At 37.7% G+C, this 18,826-nt stretch overlaps 1 long non-coding RNA gene across 3 annotated transcripts in view; it reads right to left on the minus strand.

Moving 5' to 3' along the window:
* The window catches only part of LOC120885663 (uncharacterized), a 52,693-nt gene that overhangs the window by 7,352 nt on the left and 26,515 nt on the right, over nucleotides 1-18,826 (minus strand). Inside the window, exons 4-7 of one of the 3 annotated variants that reach the window (XR_013438299.1) lie at nucleotides 5,336-7,216; nucleotides 4,751-4,865; nucleotides 1,807-1,961; nucleotides 1,360-1,424 (exon numbers count right to left, since the gene is read on the minus strand). This is a non-coding gene — a long non-coding RNA (uncharacterized LOC120885663). The remainder of the gene's footprint in view (nucleotides 1-1,359; nucleotides 1,425-1,806; nucleotides 1,962-4,750; nucleotides 4,866-5,335; nucleotides 7,217-18,826) is intronic. The other 2 variants (XR_013438300.1, XR_013438301.1) reach the window with 2 other exon arrangements.

Here is an 18,826-nt window from a genome sequence, read left to right on the forward strand (position 1 = left end):
GAGTTTTAAGGATGATTCAGAAACTCTCCTAATGTCTAGAATTTTGTTTAGAAAGCAAGAGAAACTATCTAAGAAAAATTGAAGACTGAATTAAAGCTTTACTTGGGTGGTTATTGCTGTACTTAAATTTATTTTGCTGTTGAAGATTTTTCTGAACATCTGCTTATTGTGAGAGTAATATGTGTTTCATTTATCAAAACAAGGAAAATTCCAGTACTGATTTTTAAAAGAATAAAATCACTTATGGTTCTTTATATATTTATTTGGTTTTTGAAGGAAAAAAAAAAGCCCACATTCTTCATGGATATAATATGCAGATTGGAACTTTTGAATGCACTAATGAGGAAGGCTCTCTCCTTGATCAAGTCTGGCACTGCTAAGCTTTATTTTTCAATTCCATCCTGTCCTTGGGCATATCCTCAAGAGCCCAGTGTTAGCAAGAATCCTATCAGGTCAGTTCAGCCAGAATCTCTCATTTTCAATATCTCATCATCCTCAAGATCTGACAAAGTTCCTCAACCCCGCAAGTGATTTCCCATCATCCTCACTCTCGGGTGAAAAAATTTTAGCACTGTTAAAAGAATAACTTTATGCATAATCAATTCAACAGTGTTTACTTGTTCATTCAAGGATTCATGAATTGGGTACCACTCAAAACTGGAAGAGCAAGGTTCAAAGAGCCGTGGGTTAGCAGCATGAGCAGAGGGCTTTACAGACTGAACTCAGAAGCAAAAGAAAAGCAATTACGTGATTGGCTAAGGCTAGATATTTGCCTTATTTGGGTGTGATCCTGTGGAAACTCACTGTTTAGAGGTTGGCAGTTTCTGAAGGGCTAAGCTTGGGCTCTGTTTTACTGTTTATATTGATTTGGGTTTGGGTTTGCTTCCATAAGAGCCCAAGGCACTGGAGCTATCTTAGCATAATGACCTCCCAATTAATTATCTTCGAAGCACTAATATGACACTTTTATGTTCTCCCTCGATGTCAGTTTGCCACCCACCAATACCATCCTAGTTTAAAAGGTGCCAGTCAGATTTAATCTCTTTGGCAAGATGAATTTGCTGATAACCTACCTAGGCAGAGTTAAGAAGGTCGACTTTATGTGGTTCAACCATTATTTTTGATGCCATCACTGTTTCTGCAAATCAGTTTTATCCACAAATTTAAGCATTTGGATTAATGCCTGTTAAAAACCAGGCTACCGTGGGGGCAGGCTACTGTGGGGGGCAGATGGATGGGATGTTAACTCTCCCCATAGCCATAAAATATAAATTTATCTTGAAACCCTAAGGCAAAAATAATCAAGATGATTTTACATGGCATATTACTGTGGGAATTATATGGAATAATAATGATTACCTTCAGGAGAGAGGTCTTGATGTGGCTTGTCCCCCAGAATGAACTCCTGGTGTTCTTTTATGAATCTATATTTTGACAAATGAATTTCAAGAGTTGTGTAACTATTAATATGGAAAAATCTAGAATAATTGACTTTGGAAAGCACTATTTCAATTTTATAAATTTATTTATGCAAGTGCCTTAAGTGGTCAAAACGTGAAAACCAAACCATACCAAGAGTAGACACCTTAATAGGACCACAGTCTAAGACCAACTATTCCTGAGCTTACAGAGTTCAAGTAACAATAATCTAAGGTCCTACCTGATAATTGTTGAATGTTAACAAATTACAGATGAGTACTGACTTGACGTTAAAGAATTAACAATAATGTGCCATTTCCTGTAGTAACAGACATAATGATGAGCTGGAAACATTGGTAAGTTGTTTTGTACCTTGAAATTTCTCACCTTAAGGAATCTGTACCAAATTGGGCAAATGAGGATTTCTTGTTCATTCAGGGAACACCCCAAGTATTATTTTCTCTTGCTCAAACTTCTTTGAAAGTTGACAGATATTCCCTTTCTGGCTTGATGACATCTTGGATTCTGCAGACAGAGCCAACCTAAAGTGCAAAAGGCACTGAGAGTCACCACTGCTTTACCTGTTGACAGGGTTCAGAACATGGTACCCTAAAACGTGGAACAGGTCAAGAAAATATCTAAACATGTCAGATATTGAAAGCTGAGGAATAAGGAATAATTTATATATTAGACACAGTAAAAAATTAATAATAATAACTAGTAAAAAAAAAATCTGGCACTAAGAGGACTGTGACTTCCCTCTCCTCCACTAAGGCCAGAAGACTGGAATACCCTGTGTCTGAAGGCAAAGGAACACAAGAGGACTCTGAGTAAAAAGGCCTTGCTGTGTACACCTCCAGCTTGCTGTCCTTCGCTCATCCCTTCTGTTTTATCACATTTCCCCATGACTTTCCACTCTCCACAATCCTAGCACAAAAATATTCAGACTTAGTTATTTCTTGGGTCTTCATTTCTTTATGAAGCCTCCTATAAACATCAAACTTATATTGCATAAAATATCATTCTAAGGCTTTGTTCATGTTAATCTCTATTATGCTAGTCTGATTTATGGGACCCTAGCCTGAGAACCCAGGAGAAGGGGGAAAAGATGTTTTTCTTCTCCTGCACCATCAACATTTTTCAGCACTATATTTTCCAAAAAGAGATGGAAAGTCAGGTGATGAATGATAGTTGTTATATAACCATCACCTGAAATGGCTTTGTTTTGTTTTATTTATTTATTTATTTTGAGTTGTCGATGGACCTTTATTTAATTTATTTATTTATATGCAGTGCTGAGAATCAAACCGAGGGCCTCACACATGCCAGGCAAGTACTCTACCACTGAGCCACAATTCCAGCCCCTTGTTTTCCCTTTTGGAGTGCTGTGGACTGATCCCAGGGCTTCACAGAAGCTAGGCAAGTGCTCTACCACTGAGCTATAACTCTATACCCTCCTCTAGGTTTTAATCTAAAGAATTCCACCAGAATAAAGCATGCAATAGTATACAGCACTTTTCCTCTGGAAAAAACAACTAGGACCCTCTAAAAAGCTGGTAGAACTGTGCCATTGTAACCTACATCTGGTATCTAGACAAAGTAAAGATGGGCCAGGACTATACTCCTCGGTGGTATCTGGTGTAAGGAAAGCGAGGAATATGGAGACATAGATTGTCACTCTTGCCAGCAACGCTCCAGAAGTTATTCAAAAACAAGAGAGGAAAGGGATGTTTATAAGAGACTCTAAACACATCCATCTGATATTGGAGGACAAAAAAAGAAAAATGTTCTGCAATCAAGAAAATTTGGGGTGAGAGTGGAGTCCAAACAAGTTTGGATGTGTCTGGGCAAGACACTGCAGGACTAGTAGCAGGCAAGAACACACAAAGAGCATGAGGAGGGTGCATCCTCTCTGGAATTCTTTGAGCTATGACAGTGCTGTCTTCCTCACTCATTTGAATGCATTATTCACCTCTGTATCTTAGGAGCTCAGCTAAAATGGGATTTAAAAAAAAAAATCCAACTGGCAAGACTCCCACAGGAATTGAGCTAACCACTTGGCTGGAAAAACAGTCTTGGATGTGATAGCGTGTAAACTTAGACAAGCCTTCAGCTACTATCGAGATATATTGTCTTGGTATCTGTTCAGGGAGCTGTAACAGAATACCACAGATCAGGTGGCTTTTAAACAACAGAAATATATTTCTCGTGCTTTTGGAGGCTGGGCATCCAGAATCAAGGCCCCAGCGGATTCAGTGCCTCTGTGGGCCCACTTTCTCACATGCTTCCTCCTTAGCTCCTCACTCAGCCTGCCAGAAGCAGGGCGGGAGCTTTCTGGGGTCTCTTTTAACCATGACTTAGTCTCCTCCTGAAGGCCTCATCTCCCAGTACCATCATACTGAGGATTAAGTTTCAACACATGGATTTTGGGGAAACATATCCACTAATTTTCATGGGTCATAGCAAACTCAAGGGAAAGATGTAGAATGCTTTTTAAAATCTGGGTTCTGATACATACTGAAAGGGTATGAATAAGGTCAGTGGAGGTTAAACTGCAGAATAGACAATGAAATCCCCTACCATGTGCTAAGCACAAAAACAGGTCTAAGGAAAGAAATCCAAAAGCCAGGCTTGTGGGGCACATCTATAATCTTTGTGACTCAGGAGATTGAGGCAGGAGAACTGCAAGTTTGAGGCCAGCCTGGGCAACTGAGAGAGGACTTGTCTCAAAATTTAAAAGAAAATATTTTAAAGGTCTGGGGATGTAGCTCAATGGTAGAATGTACCTGGGTTCTGCTCCCAGTACTGAAAAAAAAAAAAAAAAAAAAAAAAACAGAAAGAATGGCCCAGTGGGCCCAAGCACAGAGTGAAGCTGGGCTTGAATCCATCCTGACCTAACCCTCAGAAGTCCCGTATGTATGCTGGGAAAAAAAAAATGGCTATTGTAGTTGTGATCTAGAGAGAGAGAGAGACAGAGAGAGAGAAAGAGAGAGAGAACAGGAAGGTATACTAATAGGATAAAGGCTACTGTCATAAAATTATACAAGAATGACAAGAGATGCTGATGGTAAAGCACAAAGACTGTTCCTAAAGTCTTGGACATGAAGAGCAGGTAAGCACCACCATTCAAATGCCAGAAAGCAGCAATGGTGATTACCTGGGACTGTAGCAGAAGCATCACGGGGGCCACACTGTATGTAGTCACAGAGCATAGGCGCAGCTAGGTGCCAGTCATGGCATGCAGGCAGGGAGGAATAAATGATGTAAAGGAGAAAGGGAGTTGAGAGTCTGTCAATTTGGAGTATTGACAGAAATGTTAAATAGATCTTACCTGAGAATCATAGGCTGTTGGAGCCCATGAGAGGTATATGTGGAAATACCGTGTATAGTAGTCCCCCTACATATCCATGGAAGATACATTCCAGATCCTCAGTATGTGCCTAAAACTGCAAACAGTACCAGATCTTATATATTCTTCCTATACATAAATACCTATGATAAAACTAAACTTACATATTAGACACAGTAAAAAATTAACAATAATAACTAATAAAAAAAGACAGTACAATTATAGCAATACACTATAATAAAGAAATAAATGAATGTGGTATTTCTCCCTCTCTAACTGACATGGGTGAGTCATAAATGTAGCCTGGACATCCTAAACAAAGGAATGATTTGTGTCCTGGGTAGGATAGAGCTGGGTCACCTGAGATTTTATGCTACCCAGAATGGTGGACAATTTAAAACTTATAAATTATTTATTTTTGGAATTTTCTATAAATATTTTTGGATCACCGTTGAGTGAGGTAACCGAAACTGAAAAGTGAAGCCATATATGATGGCACTGTAGAACATATGCAGGGAGAGGACTGTCTGCTCAAGCTGCCATAACAAAATACCAGAGACCAGGTACCTGAAACAGCAGAAATGTATTTTCTCACAGTTCAAGATGAAGATACTGTTGGAGTTAGTTTCTGATGAGAGCTCTCTTTCTGGCTAGCAGACTTTGGTCACTCTCAGGTCTTGTCCTCACATAATCATTCCTCTGTGTGAATAGAAAAATTTCACCCTGGTTTTCTGTGCCACAAATGACCTTTGAGGAGATCCTCAAGAGAGAGAGACCTCTGGTGTCTCTTCCTCTCCTCATATGGGTGAAGGTCCTACCTTATAACCTCATTTGTTATTAAATACTTCCCTAAGGGCCTTATCAGTCACACTAGAAATTAAAACTTCAACACAGAAGTTTTGGGGTACACAATCCAGTCCATAACAGGGAGTCAGAAAGCCAGAATGGACCTTTGTGAATGAACCTAAGAAAAGGAAAAGTTCCAGAGTTCTACTTCATTCCTCCCTGAAGGCTAAGGTGGCCCTCCATCTTCCAGGGTTCAAGCATTACCTGTGAATAAGAAGGCTCATTGCCCCAGTAAGAAGCCCATTCCCCTCTCTCCATGCCCAAGAAGTGTCTTAACTCATCTTAGGGTCTAGTGAGTATCTAAACAACAACAACAAAAAAAAGTGTGCATCACATAAACTTACACTCAATTTATACAGACTACAATTTCTTTTCATGGAAAAAATTTTGAAGAAATCTCTTTTTGAAAGTATAGATGAAAAGAATTGAGGAGCATATGAATTTTGAGCATTATGAACTTTCTTGGACTTTAAGGATATTCATCCTACTTTAGATTCATGCTATTAATACTATCTATCGCTAAGTTTGTCTAGTTCTTCAGAAGACCTAGGAGAAAGATATGAAAGTCATATTGGTATGTTGTAATGTGCTCTTTAAAAATAAAACAATATGGGGCTGGGGCTCGGGCTGGGGCTCAGTAGTAGAGCGCTTGTCTCACATGTGTGAGGCCCTGGGTTCCATCCTCAGCACCACATAAATAAAATAAAGGTATTGTGTCCACCTACAACTAAAGAAAATATTTTTTAAAAAAATAAAATATTTTATGATTTTTTCCCCCCAAAGGAAAAGGAAAACCAAAAACACACCAACATTTCGTGCCAAATGGCTTTTTGTTAAAAACAAGTCAATGGGAAATGATATTGATCACATTATACCAAGTACATGTATAAATATGTAATGATGAATCCCACCATTGCATACAATTAAAATGCACTAATAAAAAAAAATACGGAGACAAAGGAACGAGTTAAAGAGCATAGAAGAATGCTATGTACACGTATGCAAATAACTTCAGTTAGGTAGCACTGAAAAATTGTTGTCCCCCATAGTAAATGAATATTTAATATCTTTGATTTGTTCTCTTTTAGATCCTAGATGAGACGCATGGACAAAATGGCATCTAGGTCCCGCTGTGGGCAACATAAACCAATTCCAACTTAAGCAAAAAAGAGAATCTTACAGAAAATAGACAAGTCCCAGGAATGAAGAAAAGATTCTGGCCTTTGAAAGGACAGGCTTCTGAGAAGGAAAGTTTTAGAGCTCTGAAGAGCTTGACCCCATAGACACTCTGAGGTCACTATTGTGGTAAATCACAACTGCAATATCCCACTAGGAAGTCAGATTAGCATACATGGGTCAAACCATGCCCACTTGATTAATAATTCCAACACCGATGCACATGGGGGAGGGATCATTTTTAATAGAGGTATAGGGTGCTGTTAGAAAGAAAAATGGGAATGAACACTGGAAAGGAAAAAGCAATTGAAATAGGAGCAACTGCTTGAATATTGGTTATGGAGGAATCAGAGTATTCGTACTGAGAATAAAAAAATTTCACCCTGGTTTTCTGTGCCACAAATGACCTTTGAGGAGATCTTCAACCTGTGAACATAAAACAAAACCCAGAAATCAGGATACTGCAAAAAGGCAGCGACCATCTGCCTAGCTAGCTGCATTTACATATTGGTCCAATGTCTCTCTTCTTGGAAAGATTTCTGTGCCCTTTTCCTGGTTTCATGCAGCTGCCACTGCCACTTTATCACCTTTCTGATTTTCAGTATGATCTTCATTTGTTTTTTAGATGCCCACAAACCTACTCACCAGCCCAGGTATCCCAACAATGCCAGAGCCACAGCCGTAGTGTCTCAGTTTTAGTGTCTAGTCATACAGCTGCCTGGAACAATGTGGAAATGACACTTCAAACTAACTATTCTCTAATCTTTGGTGCCCAGGCATTGTGACCTCAGCTACCACCTCATGGTCATGAGACCCCTGTGCCAGTCAGACTATATGGATCTCAGCAATAACTAATTCTTGTGATGTGATCAAGAAAAATCTAGCAACAGATGAAGCTGACTTTCAACTATGTTTGGGCATTCTGAAGTCTGGGTTGCTTTTGAAATGGCTCCCTTAAAGACCAAGTGAGGACAAGCCAAGAGTTCTGGGCAGTACTTCAAAAGTCAACAGCTGCTCTGCACTCCCAGTCAATCCCAATTTGCCACTTGGCTGCTTGCTGATGAGCTGCTTGTATGAGTATTTGATCGCACCACAGTGTGTTCCCTAGTGCACTTGTTGGCTTGTCAAGCTTTGGGCACGTATCTGGTACCCCAGAAGTTTGGCTTCTCAGCAAAACAGCTTGTTATAAGGGAAAGAGTATTTGATTGGAAGTCCAGAGTCCAGGCTCAGGTCTGACTGTCCCTAATTAGTTGTGTGGTCTCTGGGCCTTATCTTTGGGTTTCGTTGTTGTTGTTGCTGCTGTCATTGTTAACATTATGATGGGAGTTTTAAACATAGACAAAAATAGGCAGGAAAAAAATCATAATCCCCATGCATCTATCATCTGGTTTCAATAGTTATCAACTTGGGATCAATTTTTATTCATTCATATCCTACCTCATCTTCTGGGTTATTGTCAAACAAATCCCAGACTCATATCATGATATAAATAAATACTTCTTTATATATATGTGTGTGTGTGTGTGTGTGTGTATATATTTAAAGATGAAGACTACTTTGTTTTTTAAAAAATTCAAATACTAAAAAACTTAGCAACAATTTTTCCAAATATTCAGTGTTCAAATATCTCTAATTGTCAAATTTTTGTTTTTGATTTCTGTTTTGTTTTACTTTGTTTTGAGACAGGGTCCACTCAATTGCCCAGGCTGATCTCAAACTCCTGATCCTACAGCCTCAGCCTCCTGAATAGCTGGGATTACAGGTGGTATGCATCAATGTCCCTTGCTTTTAATTGTCAAACTCATGAAAAAATACTTTTGGAATAGGATCCACATGCTGTCCATAAAATTTAATTGTTGAAACGTCTTGTAAACTATAGATTGTCTCCCTCCTTGTCCTTCTTTATTTGGAGAAAGGGAAAGAAAATCATCTGTCAATAGGGTTACTCAATCTGAACTTTGCTAATTGCAATGGTTATGATGATATTTAATATGTTTGTCTCTTATACTTCCTGTCTAGATCTCTTATTTTATTAAGGGTTGCAAAATATTGATATGCTAATTCCTTCTAAAGGTAGAAGGCTAATTTCATGCCTTCTACCTTTACTAGCTGGGTACTTCTAAGAACCGTAACTTCGCCTTGGGAAATATTTGGTTACCCTGTTACCCTGAGTTATAGCTATATAGAAAGATGAGACACGTGCTTAAATCTTTCCCTGTTTTTACAGGGAAATTTCTAAAAATAATGAATTTCTAAAAATAATGAATTATTTCTCCAGCATCCTCCAAAGGAAAATAGTGAAGTCTCATTTGTTTAAAATCATTACATATTTCTGGGTTTAAACATATTGGATATACTTTTTTATACTAGTAAAAGTATATATATATATATATTATTCTTATTTCTGCCCAAATTGGCTAGTGGGTTCTTCAATTAGACTATGAAGTTCTTGCAACATAATCCCAAAAGTCTTTAATAACTTTCTTGGTTTATGGTATAATAAAATCTTGTCAATTTCCCAAAACCTACAATTAGTCATTTTTCCAAGTTAGTTCTGCCTACTCAAAATGAGGATCTTTAGAATTTGCATTATTAAAAATGTGAACAGATACAAAAGCAAGGAAAATAACAATAAGAACTACTTGCTGTTTATATGTGACTCAGTTTCGACAATGATAACCTCAGTGAATTTTCTTTTTTTTTTTTTTTTTTATTTATTTTTTAGTTCTCGGTGGACACAACATCTTTGTTGGTATGTGGTGCTGAGGATCGAACCCAGGCCGCACGCATGCCAGGCGAGCGCTCTACCGCTTGAGCCACATCCCCAGCCCAGTGAATTTTCTTTGTCCATGTTCACACCTACTTCTTACCCACCACCCCATTTCTTTCCACTGGATTAATTTAAGCAAATCCCTGTTTTTATATCATTTTATCTCAAGATATGTTGATGTGTTTCCGAAAGACAAGTATCTTTCCCTTCCCTTCCCTTCCCTTCTCCTCTTCTCTCTTCACTTTTCACTCTTTCTCTCTCTGTTTCCCTCTGTCACTACTATTCTTAGGAACTCCCAATTTTAAACATATTTAATATAATCAGTCTATAGATTGATAATCTAATGTTGAAATTTTCCCAACTTACATACTACCCTTTTTGGTCATGTTCATTAGACTTTTTGACACAACCCACTAGTTTTTGAAAACCATCTTGATTTCTTGATATGTCAAGATGTTTCTGGTACATATTGCACTTTTTACCCCAAAGAATAAGCCATTTTGCCAAAGGAAGTGAAAATATTTGGTTTGATGAGTGCTAGTCTCTTTCAGTCATAAAACAAATGGGTTTTATGATTCTCTAACAAACATTTAAAATATCTTAGAAGATTCTACAGTCATTTTCAAATTAATAACTAGTTTTTCACAATAACAAAAAAATAGACGAATCTGTGTTTAGTACTTTATAGTCCTGTCATAAGAAAAAGGCTGTCATATAATACTGAACTACAGACTCGAATAAAGCCAACTCTTTGCAAGGTGTAATACAGCTCATAAAATACTTTTGTGTTTGAAATAATTCTAAAAATGGAAGCATGATGTCAGAATTTAAAATCAATTATGAAATTTAAAATTGACTAGGAAATTACATTGCTTACCATAGGTTCACAATCAGCTAGACTATGCAACAATGGCAAACAACCCCCAAATCTCAGCAGCTTATAACAGGAAAAGTTTACTGTTTACTAGTAGGCCTATGCCTACCAAGTGAGATAACTCTTGAGGGTGCTGACCTCCATATACCAGCTCAACAGCCCAGGTCACTTAAATCCCATTTTCCCTCTACAGTTTCAGGAGCCTCCATGACCATCAGGGTAGAGGAAGAAAGAACTTGAGGGTTGTGTATGAGCAAGTAAATGTATTACCCCAAAGAGATGCTCATATGTAATTGCCTATAGAAAGACACATATCCATGCCAATTTTAAGAGGACACATCTTTCATGTGCTACATAAGATAGATGAGCTAGTTCTATGAGTTAAAACTTGCAAAGTTATTCACCAAAAAAAATGTTAATAAAATGCATGAAGTGAGAAAGAAAGTGGTATGGAAAGAGACAGACAATGTAAATTAAATCATGAGCTGTTTTGTTGTCATACAGAGTTTGAAGACATAATTTTAAGATGGACTTTATGAGAGAAGGAAAGACTTTTACCCAGAATGCTTTCTGGCTATGGCAATTACCTTTGCTTCTAATCCAATACACACACATATAGTGTCAGTGTACGTAGGCACTAGTGAACACTGCTATTGACAGGAAATCAGAGTGAAATCAAAAACATGTAAATTTGTTAGTTAAAAAAAAAAACTAAAAGAGCTAAAGCCCTTCTAAACAGTCTGAATTTATTTTTTTATTTTATTTTTTTAATGAAAACTCCTTATATTAGTTTCTTATGGCTGTGTAACAAATAAGCACAAACTGGATGGCTTAAAATTGAAGAAATTTATTTACTCACAATTCTAGAGTCCAGAAATATAAATCAAGGTTCCAGTAGAGGCTGCAGGGAAGATTCTACCTCCTGCCTTTTCTGTTCATGGGGACTGCTGCCATCCCTTCCCTGTGACTGAAGCCCTCTGATCTTTGCCTCTGTTTCCACAGAACTTTTTCCTGTGTTCATATCCTCTATGTATCTCCTAAAGACCTGTCATTGGATTTAAGGACAGCTGAACAATCCAGAATAAGCTCCTCCTCTCAGGAAACTTAAGAAGGTCTGAAAAGATTCTTTTTCTAAATAAGGTAATGGTTGCAATCCTCAGGGTTGGGAAGTGACATCTTTTGGGAGGGTGGACAAGAGTGATCACCTCCCCATCGACTTCATCTCCATACAGAAGTGTAATACAAGAGAAGACAGCATACATGGGATCTGTGTTCTGACTGGTTGAACTCCAGATTTAAGGAGCTGAGCATGTATTTCTGATATAAAATTAAACCGAACAGATAAATAGAAGAAAGCATAGGCCCTGAAAGGAAAGCAGAGAAAACATCCTCAATCTCTGAAGTGCTGCAGGTTGAATGTGGGTTGAGCCAAAAATCCAAGCAACATCCTGCAGTGCGGGTTTTTTTTGGTCTTTTTAGTAGCACTGGGGGTGGTAGTGGAGGGGTGGGTGGGAGAGATAATAACACAAAAACTTTGAGTTATTCAGTAGTTGAATTGCACTACTAAGCCTGATTAAATCAAATCTAGATTGAATAAAAATAAGTATAGGTTTTGTAACTTTGGAGATACTCTTAAGGTATTCAGGAAAATGTACTTACAGGAACATCTCTATTCTCAGTGATTCTGGGTAAATGACGTGTGGCTGTAGCTTCATGGTTAAATTATAAGCTATTATGTATTATGACATGATTGAATATATGCCACTTCGAAGTATGCCCAAGATAAATGACCCATATTTCAAGTTAAGCTTTTTACATTAGAAAAGAAGACAACAACCTTGGACCATTACTAAATCCCAGAGCAGAAAGACTGATGTATCACATATTCTAAATATCATTGAGCTGAAGGCAATGAAATTTGTTACATACTATGATATCTGAGAATGTATGTGAGCGTTTTAAATGTACTCCATGGTTCACTACTATTAAGTCCTGATACATCCAGTTGATGCATCGCGTCATCAACCTGCCAGGAAGCCTTTGGAGAGTCATTTGTCCCTGGATCCAAATCAAGTGTGTATCCTGACTGTTAAAAAATATTTTGTTAGACCAAATGACTGAGCTATCTTTGACAGATCTGCCAAATAAATTATGACAACAGTTGACCATTTGGGGCCCTGGGGCAATATTATCAGTATAAAGAAAAAAATCTGTTTTTTGTAGTTGCTGATCTTAATGCAGAAAAAAAAAAAGCTTCATTCTTCCTATTATGAATCTTAGTGGAGGTAGAAGGTTCTTGCAGTCCTTTGTATCAGAGCTTAACAAGGTATAGATATTATTTTTCCTGCCTATTCTTTGAAGAGGAATATATTCAAAGTTGGAATATAGTACAATGTCACTTCCAATCACAAAGAAGTCAAGGCTTAATGGAAAGTCAGTGTTGGAGCCTAGCTTACCTGGGTTCAAATTCCAGTGTTAGTACTCAGTAGGCTCTTAGTCTTTTAAAGTGGAATGATTAATATCTACTAGTGGGATTGCTGTAGAGTATGTCGAGTGCCTTACACTCTGTAAGGCCTTCATAAAAAGATGGCTTCTGCTCTTATTATCTGACAACATCATGCTTCCTCTGAAACTACTTACTTAAAGATTTACAAGGATAAATATAGGAATCTGATTATGGATGAAACAATGAGGAGCAGTTGGGCTTGTGGCCAACTGGGAAATACATAACCTGCCAGCAGCATTCAAACACAAACACGGCAACACAATCACAAATAAACAGCAACAGCAGTAACAACCCCACTGTGCAGACCTGACCCAACCTGTCTGCCCAGGCTCTCTAAAGACTCAACTTCTTCTTTCCAACAATGTACTTAATAACAGTCATTAGAAATTCGTTTGCCTTTGGGCATCTTTACATCCCGATGTGCAAAAGAGGCTTGTATGTTGTTTTTTTGTTTTTGTTTTTGTTTTTACAAATGTTTCTAGATTCATCTTAAACTCCCCTCGCTCCTTTGACCAATGCATTGGTAACTTGACACACGCCAACTTTGTTTTAGTGCTCCTCTGCTGGTTTAGAGAACCTAAACATCAGATATCTACAAGAAATGGAGGATTCAGTTTCTCTGTCTGACTACCCGAATTCCTGGAAAAGTCAACAGAAACAGAAAGAAAGGAAACAGAATATGTTCCACTTCCCCCAGGCTTTTGTTACAATGCTATGGTTTTCTTCAGGTCAGAGACCCATGGAACTAGATAACGGGCTGGCTGACATTCTCTAAGACAGAGACTTTTTTTTTTTTCCTTTGTGTATCATTATTCCTCTATATTGTATTTTAGGGAAGTTTTGGAAAATACAAAATTGTTACTCATGACAGCGGGTGGGAAAGTTGCTAACACAATAACTCAGATTTTAGTGTCTTCTTAGCATTTTCCTCCTCTAACTTTATGGGGGTTTACTTCCTTTCAAGATGTGGGCTTTCTGAAAATTTTCCATTGGCAGGAGTCCAAGGCCATAATGACTTTCAATTAAACCCTCAAGTGCTTCCCTTTTTCTTTTGTTATCACCACAAACAATTCCTTCCTCTGAGTACTAGATCCAGTCTAATTCTGTGAGCTTCCAGAAGCAGCCTCCAAGGCCACAGAGGACAGAAATTCAAACTCTCACCCGTTGTGTGTGTTCCACACAGACCTCACTGAATTCCCAGGGTGCAGTTCAGTGTGGAGGAGATAACTTGGTGGCCAGAGTGTTTGTAGAGAGAGAAGGGGTTGAGGGTGCATCCTGAAGTTTGTAGGGAGCAGAGAACTCTTTTCCAAACTTCTATGTGGCTGGTAAAAAATTTGGGCAGTCATGTGAAATTACTATCCAAAAATTGATCTAAAGATAAAACCTTGATGATATCAAATATTCTAAAGAAACAACTCAGAAACCCAGATTCTTGTGCTGACCACAAAGTTGGAAATGTTTTTTCTTTCCCAGAATTTATTTCATCTTCCAAATAAATTTCGAATGGTACAATTTTGTGATCTTTGCACATGCAGACAAGTCTTCCAGTTATGATTATTTAAATCCGACTTAATTTTTTCAAACAATGTTTCTACAAAGAATTTTTGATTACTTGGGGCTAACCTCACTAAAAGGGACCTCCATAGTTATAGAAGTTTAAGCAACAGAAGTTTAACATCTTTACCTTCCCTTCTTTCCACTCAATCCTCTCCTTCTACCCCAACTCAAACTCTCAGATTCAAATTAAGACTTACATTAAATTGTGTGGCTTCTAAATAGATTACAAGAACCTTATCACCTTTTCAGGGCATGACTAAAGAGACCCACATACACATAGTTTCACCAAAGCACTAACCTTACAAGTTAGGCCTAAACCTCATGGTTCAGGGACATTATAAAAGGGTGGAGGTGGAGAGTAGGGGGAGAAATTGTTCTTTTAACAAATGAAAATCCAAGTTTACTTCTTTGACTTGCTTGTGTGAAAATTGCTTTCTTTTGTCCTGATGGGAAGGGACCAGATGTAAGTCTTAAATCTGCTGTCAGGCACTTTGTTCAGTAATCTCTCTCTTTCACTGTGTATCCCTTTAGACTTGGACTTTCTTTTGAATTTTGCACATCAATGGCCTTTTGGTTGAGTTGCTAAAAATTTGAGGATGTCTCTAGTTCCCTATGATTTGACCATTAAATAGATTTATAGGTGGGTCTCTTTAGTCATGCCCTGAAAAGGTGATCAAGTTTTTGTAATCTATTTAGAAGCCACACAATTTAACATAACTCTACTCTTTCACTTCTCACCTTATACATTTAATCCATTAAGCTGTTTTATGGAGGCTAAATATGGAAGGGCAGTGGCACTATAGTATTTCTTAACCTGTTACCAAGTCTGCAGTATTTTAACAGGAATGAACACCCAAATGCAAATTTCCATTCTCTTTGTATAACATTTACGCAATAAAGAATGAATTGAGTACATGATTTTTCATTTCTAGAGCACTAGAGCTAGTAATGCATGAGCTGCAAGAAGCAGCATTAATCTATCCAGCTGCAGAGAAATGAAATGTCACTTAGAGGAACTTGTTCTTGCCGCCACACTCTTTCATGGAATTCTCCATCAAAAAGTGGAGAAAAGGGTAATTCTTCTTCCAATTGCTTTATATCATTGCATATCTAGCCTTTTTTTGTGAGTTCTGACTTAGTTCCTGCATATGGAGTGTACTGAGCCTTGAGTTTTTTAAGGATACCTCGTTCGATTTCATTTATTACAAGGAAGAGGTGTTTGGTTTTTATTTTGAGAAAGGTAGGATGGGAGCAAAAGAAATATTTCTTCAAATGAACATTTTCCAATTTTGTTTCTCAATAACCATTGCTATTTCTGGGCTGGCATCTTAGTTGCTATGGGTTTTACATGGTTTCATGGGAGGATGTAGGCATGTGCCTGTATATACAAAGTTAGTTCTGTTCACTCATTTTATTGGGTGAATATTATCCAGTGAATAGAGATCACAAGTTTTAAGGTCAATTAGGATCACTAGTAATATCAATGTCAATGAAACACTGCAATACAGTAGTTACCTAAAACCCTAAGCACTATTTTTAAGGCAGAACAATTTTATATATAATGGTTTCTTTGTAAAATTTTAATAATAACATTTGTATATAATCCTTTACAAAATAGTACTTCTACCATTAATTTTCTGGCTAAAAAAAAAAAAGAGGGGTGGGGTTGTGGCTAAGTAGTAGAGCACTTGCTTAGCATGTATGAGGCACTGGGTTCAATCCCCAGTACCACATAAAAAGAAAAAAAAACTAAATTTACAAAAAAAAAAAAAAGAACACTTCTTTTTTTTTTCCCCAATGTTGGGACTAGAACGCAGGGTCTCATACATGCTAGATAAGTACTTCCCGAGTGACCACATAAACTTTTTTTTTAAATTAATGTCATACTTTGTAGAATGTTGAGCTTCAAGAAAAAGTTTACTATTAATACTTTATTTTTAAATTTTTTTTAGTTGTAGGACACAATACCTTTATTTTATTTATTTATGTGGTGCTGAGGATCAAACCCAGTGCCCCACACATGCAAGGCAAGCACACTACCACTGAGCCACAACTCAGCCCCAATAGCTTGGTTTTAAAAGCATTTATTTAAAATAATTTATATCTCAAAGAAAAGATGACAAAATACCATAGTATCATCATGCATTGTGAAAGAAAACTGTGGCTATTTTATTGATTTCACACCAATTCTTCTTCCCATAATTAAACAGACTGCTACATCCAAGAAGAATAACATCTTTTTATTGGACATCACTGAGGGATTCACTGTTCCACATAGCAGGATTTTACTAGGTAACTGGAGGCTTTTTACTTTTATCTACAGAGATTTTTCAAACACTTTAAAACTGTACCACATGCATTCCTGTTAAATAATGATATTAAGCCGGATATTGTGATACACACCAATAATCATGATGACGTGGGAGACTTAAACAGGAGGACCACAAGTTCTGGGCCAGCCTGAAGAGAGATGCTGTCTCAAAATAAGAGAGGACTGAGGACATAGCTTAGAGGTAGAGTAGCTCTGGGTTCAATCCCCAGTATTATATAATAATAATGATATTAAACACAATTCAATCTTTTAAACATAATTGAATGCTTCATTTGTAAATGTGGAAAAAGGATAATGATAATGCTTAATTTATAAGGGTTTTTAAAATATTCACACCATTGTTACAAGCATCACTGACTTTCTATGCACAGGTCTTGTGACTCGTGAAAGGCTTATGAAGTTATTTAGCCCTTGAATCAATCAGTCTACACAAGTGCCTCTAGAGGGTAGTGAGCAGTAGTGACGATCACCTAACCAATCTCACTTGGCTACATTTTGCTGCCATTAGACTTATTTCTCACAGCTATCATGATACTTTCTGGTGCCTTCCTTGCATCTTAATGTTAATTGTGTGTGTGTGTGTGTGTGTGTGTGTGTGTGTGTGCATGCGCATGCAGTTATAACAGATACCTGAAACTAGGTAACATTGCTTTTAATTTTAGGGATCAAGCCCAGGGCCTTCTGCATGCAAGGCAAGCACTCTGATACTGGGTAATTTGTAAAGAAGGGAAATATAATTCTAGAGACTGGGAAATCCAAGATCAAGATGCTGGCATATAGAGCTAGGGATGACCTCAGTGATGGAGTGCTTGCCTAACATGTATATGTGAGGCCTTGTACCACAGTCCAAATCCCAATACCACAAAAATAAATAGATACTGGCCTCTGGCAAGGCCCTTCTAGCTGCGTCATCAAATGGCAGAAGGGCAGAGAGAGTGAACAACAGGGGCCCAAACTCAGCCTGTTTTGATCACATGAATTTCACTCTTGAAAGTAGAGCCCACATGGCCAAGCCGCCTCTTCAAAGTACCATCTCTTAATACCACTGTCATGGCAATTAAACTTCTATTCGAATATTGGAGGAGACAAACATTCAAACCAGAGAAACATTGTCCCACTGCTACAGGCTGGGAAGCCATCGAACCTTCCAGAGTAAATTAAGGAGGAAGCTGAGTTTGATAAGAGTGAGGACCTGTCTGTGAACAAACAGTTTAAACACAAGATGACCTTGTGGTATTTGTGAGACCCATGCCTGGGGGGAGTGCTCCTCTTTCCCTCCTATCCACTTCTGAGTTACAGAGGGTTGAGACAGCCAGATAGGTGAGCAACCTCTGCCTGAAACACACTGTACTGCACCTTTGAAGGGCTGTGGCTTCAGGACAGAGAATGAGAAATAAGACCCTTCTGAATTATGTAAAATTTTGGCATTACAATTTAAATAGAAGTTTTTGAGCTGGTTTTGACAGCAGGAAATTGAAGTGGAAGTTCTCTCCCATTTATTCAACAGTTCCTTCTCCCCAAAACATCAGGCTGTGAGAGGAGAACCCACACAGCCTTATACCAAACTGAAATGCTGGCTAATTTTTAAATTCAAACACTTTTTGATTCTTTTTATTAAGTGTAAAAAAAAAAGATAAAAGTAAAGAAAGATACTTAAGTGGCTTTGATGTAAGATGACCTTCATATGTCATTTCTTATAAAGGAAAGACAAACTTCCCCCATGTGCCAGAATTTGATATAGATTAATTTTTTTTTGTTTTTTAATCTTTTCAGGTATGTGTATTCCTCAAAGATGAATTTCTCTACATGCCTTTCAACACCATCCTTCCAACCTACACAAGTCAGTACTTGCCATCTATGAGACAAGATCTACTGGGACCTTATTAGAGGACTGGTCTTAATGAACTAAGAAATCCTACTTTTAATTTCTCAGCACAAATTTTCAAAGTCATCTTTTAAGTCTTATACAATGTGGAACAATAAAAAGAATGCTGCAT

The sequence above is a fragment of the Ictidomys tridecemlineatus genome, chromosome 1 (assembly GCF_052094955.1).
Source record: "Ictidomys tridecemlineatus isolate mIctTri1 chromosome 1, mIctTri1.hap1, whole genome shotgun sequence".
Classification (NCBI taxonomy): Eukaryota; Metazoa; Chordata; class Mammalia; order Rodentia; family Sciuridae; genus Ictidomys; species Ictidomys tridecemlineatus.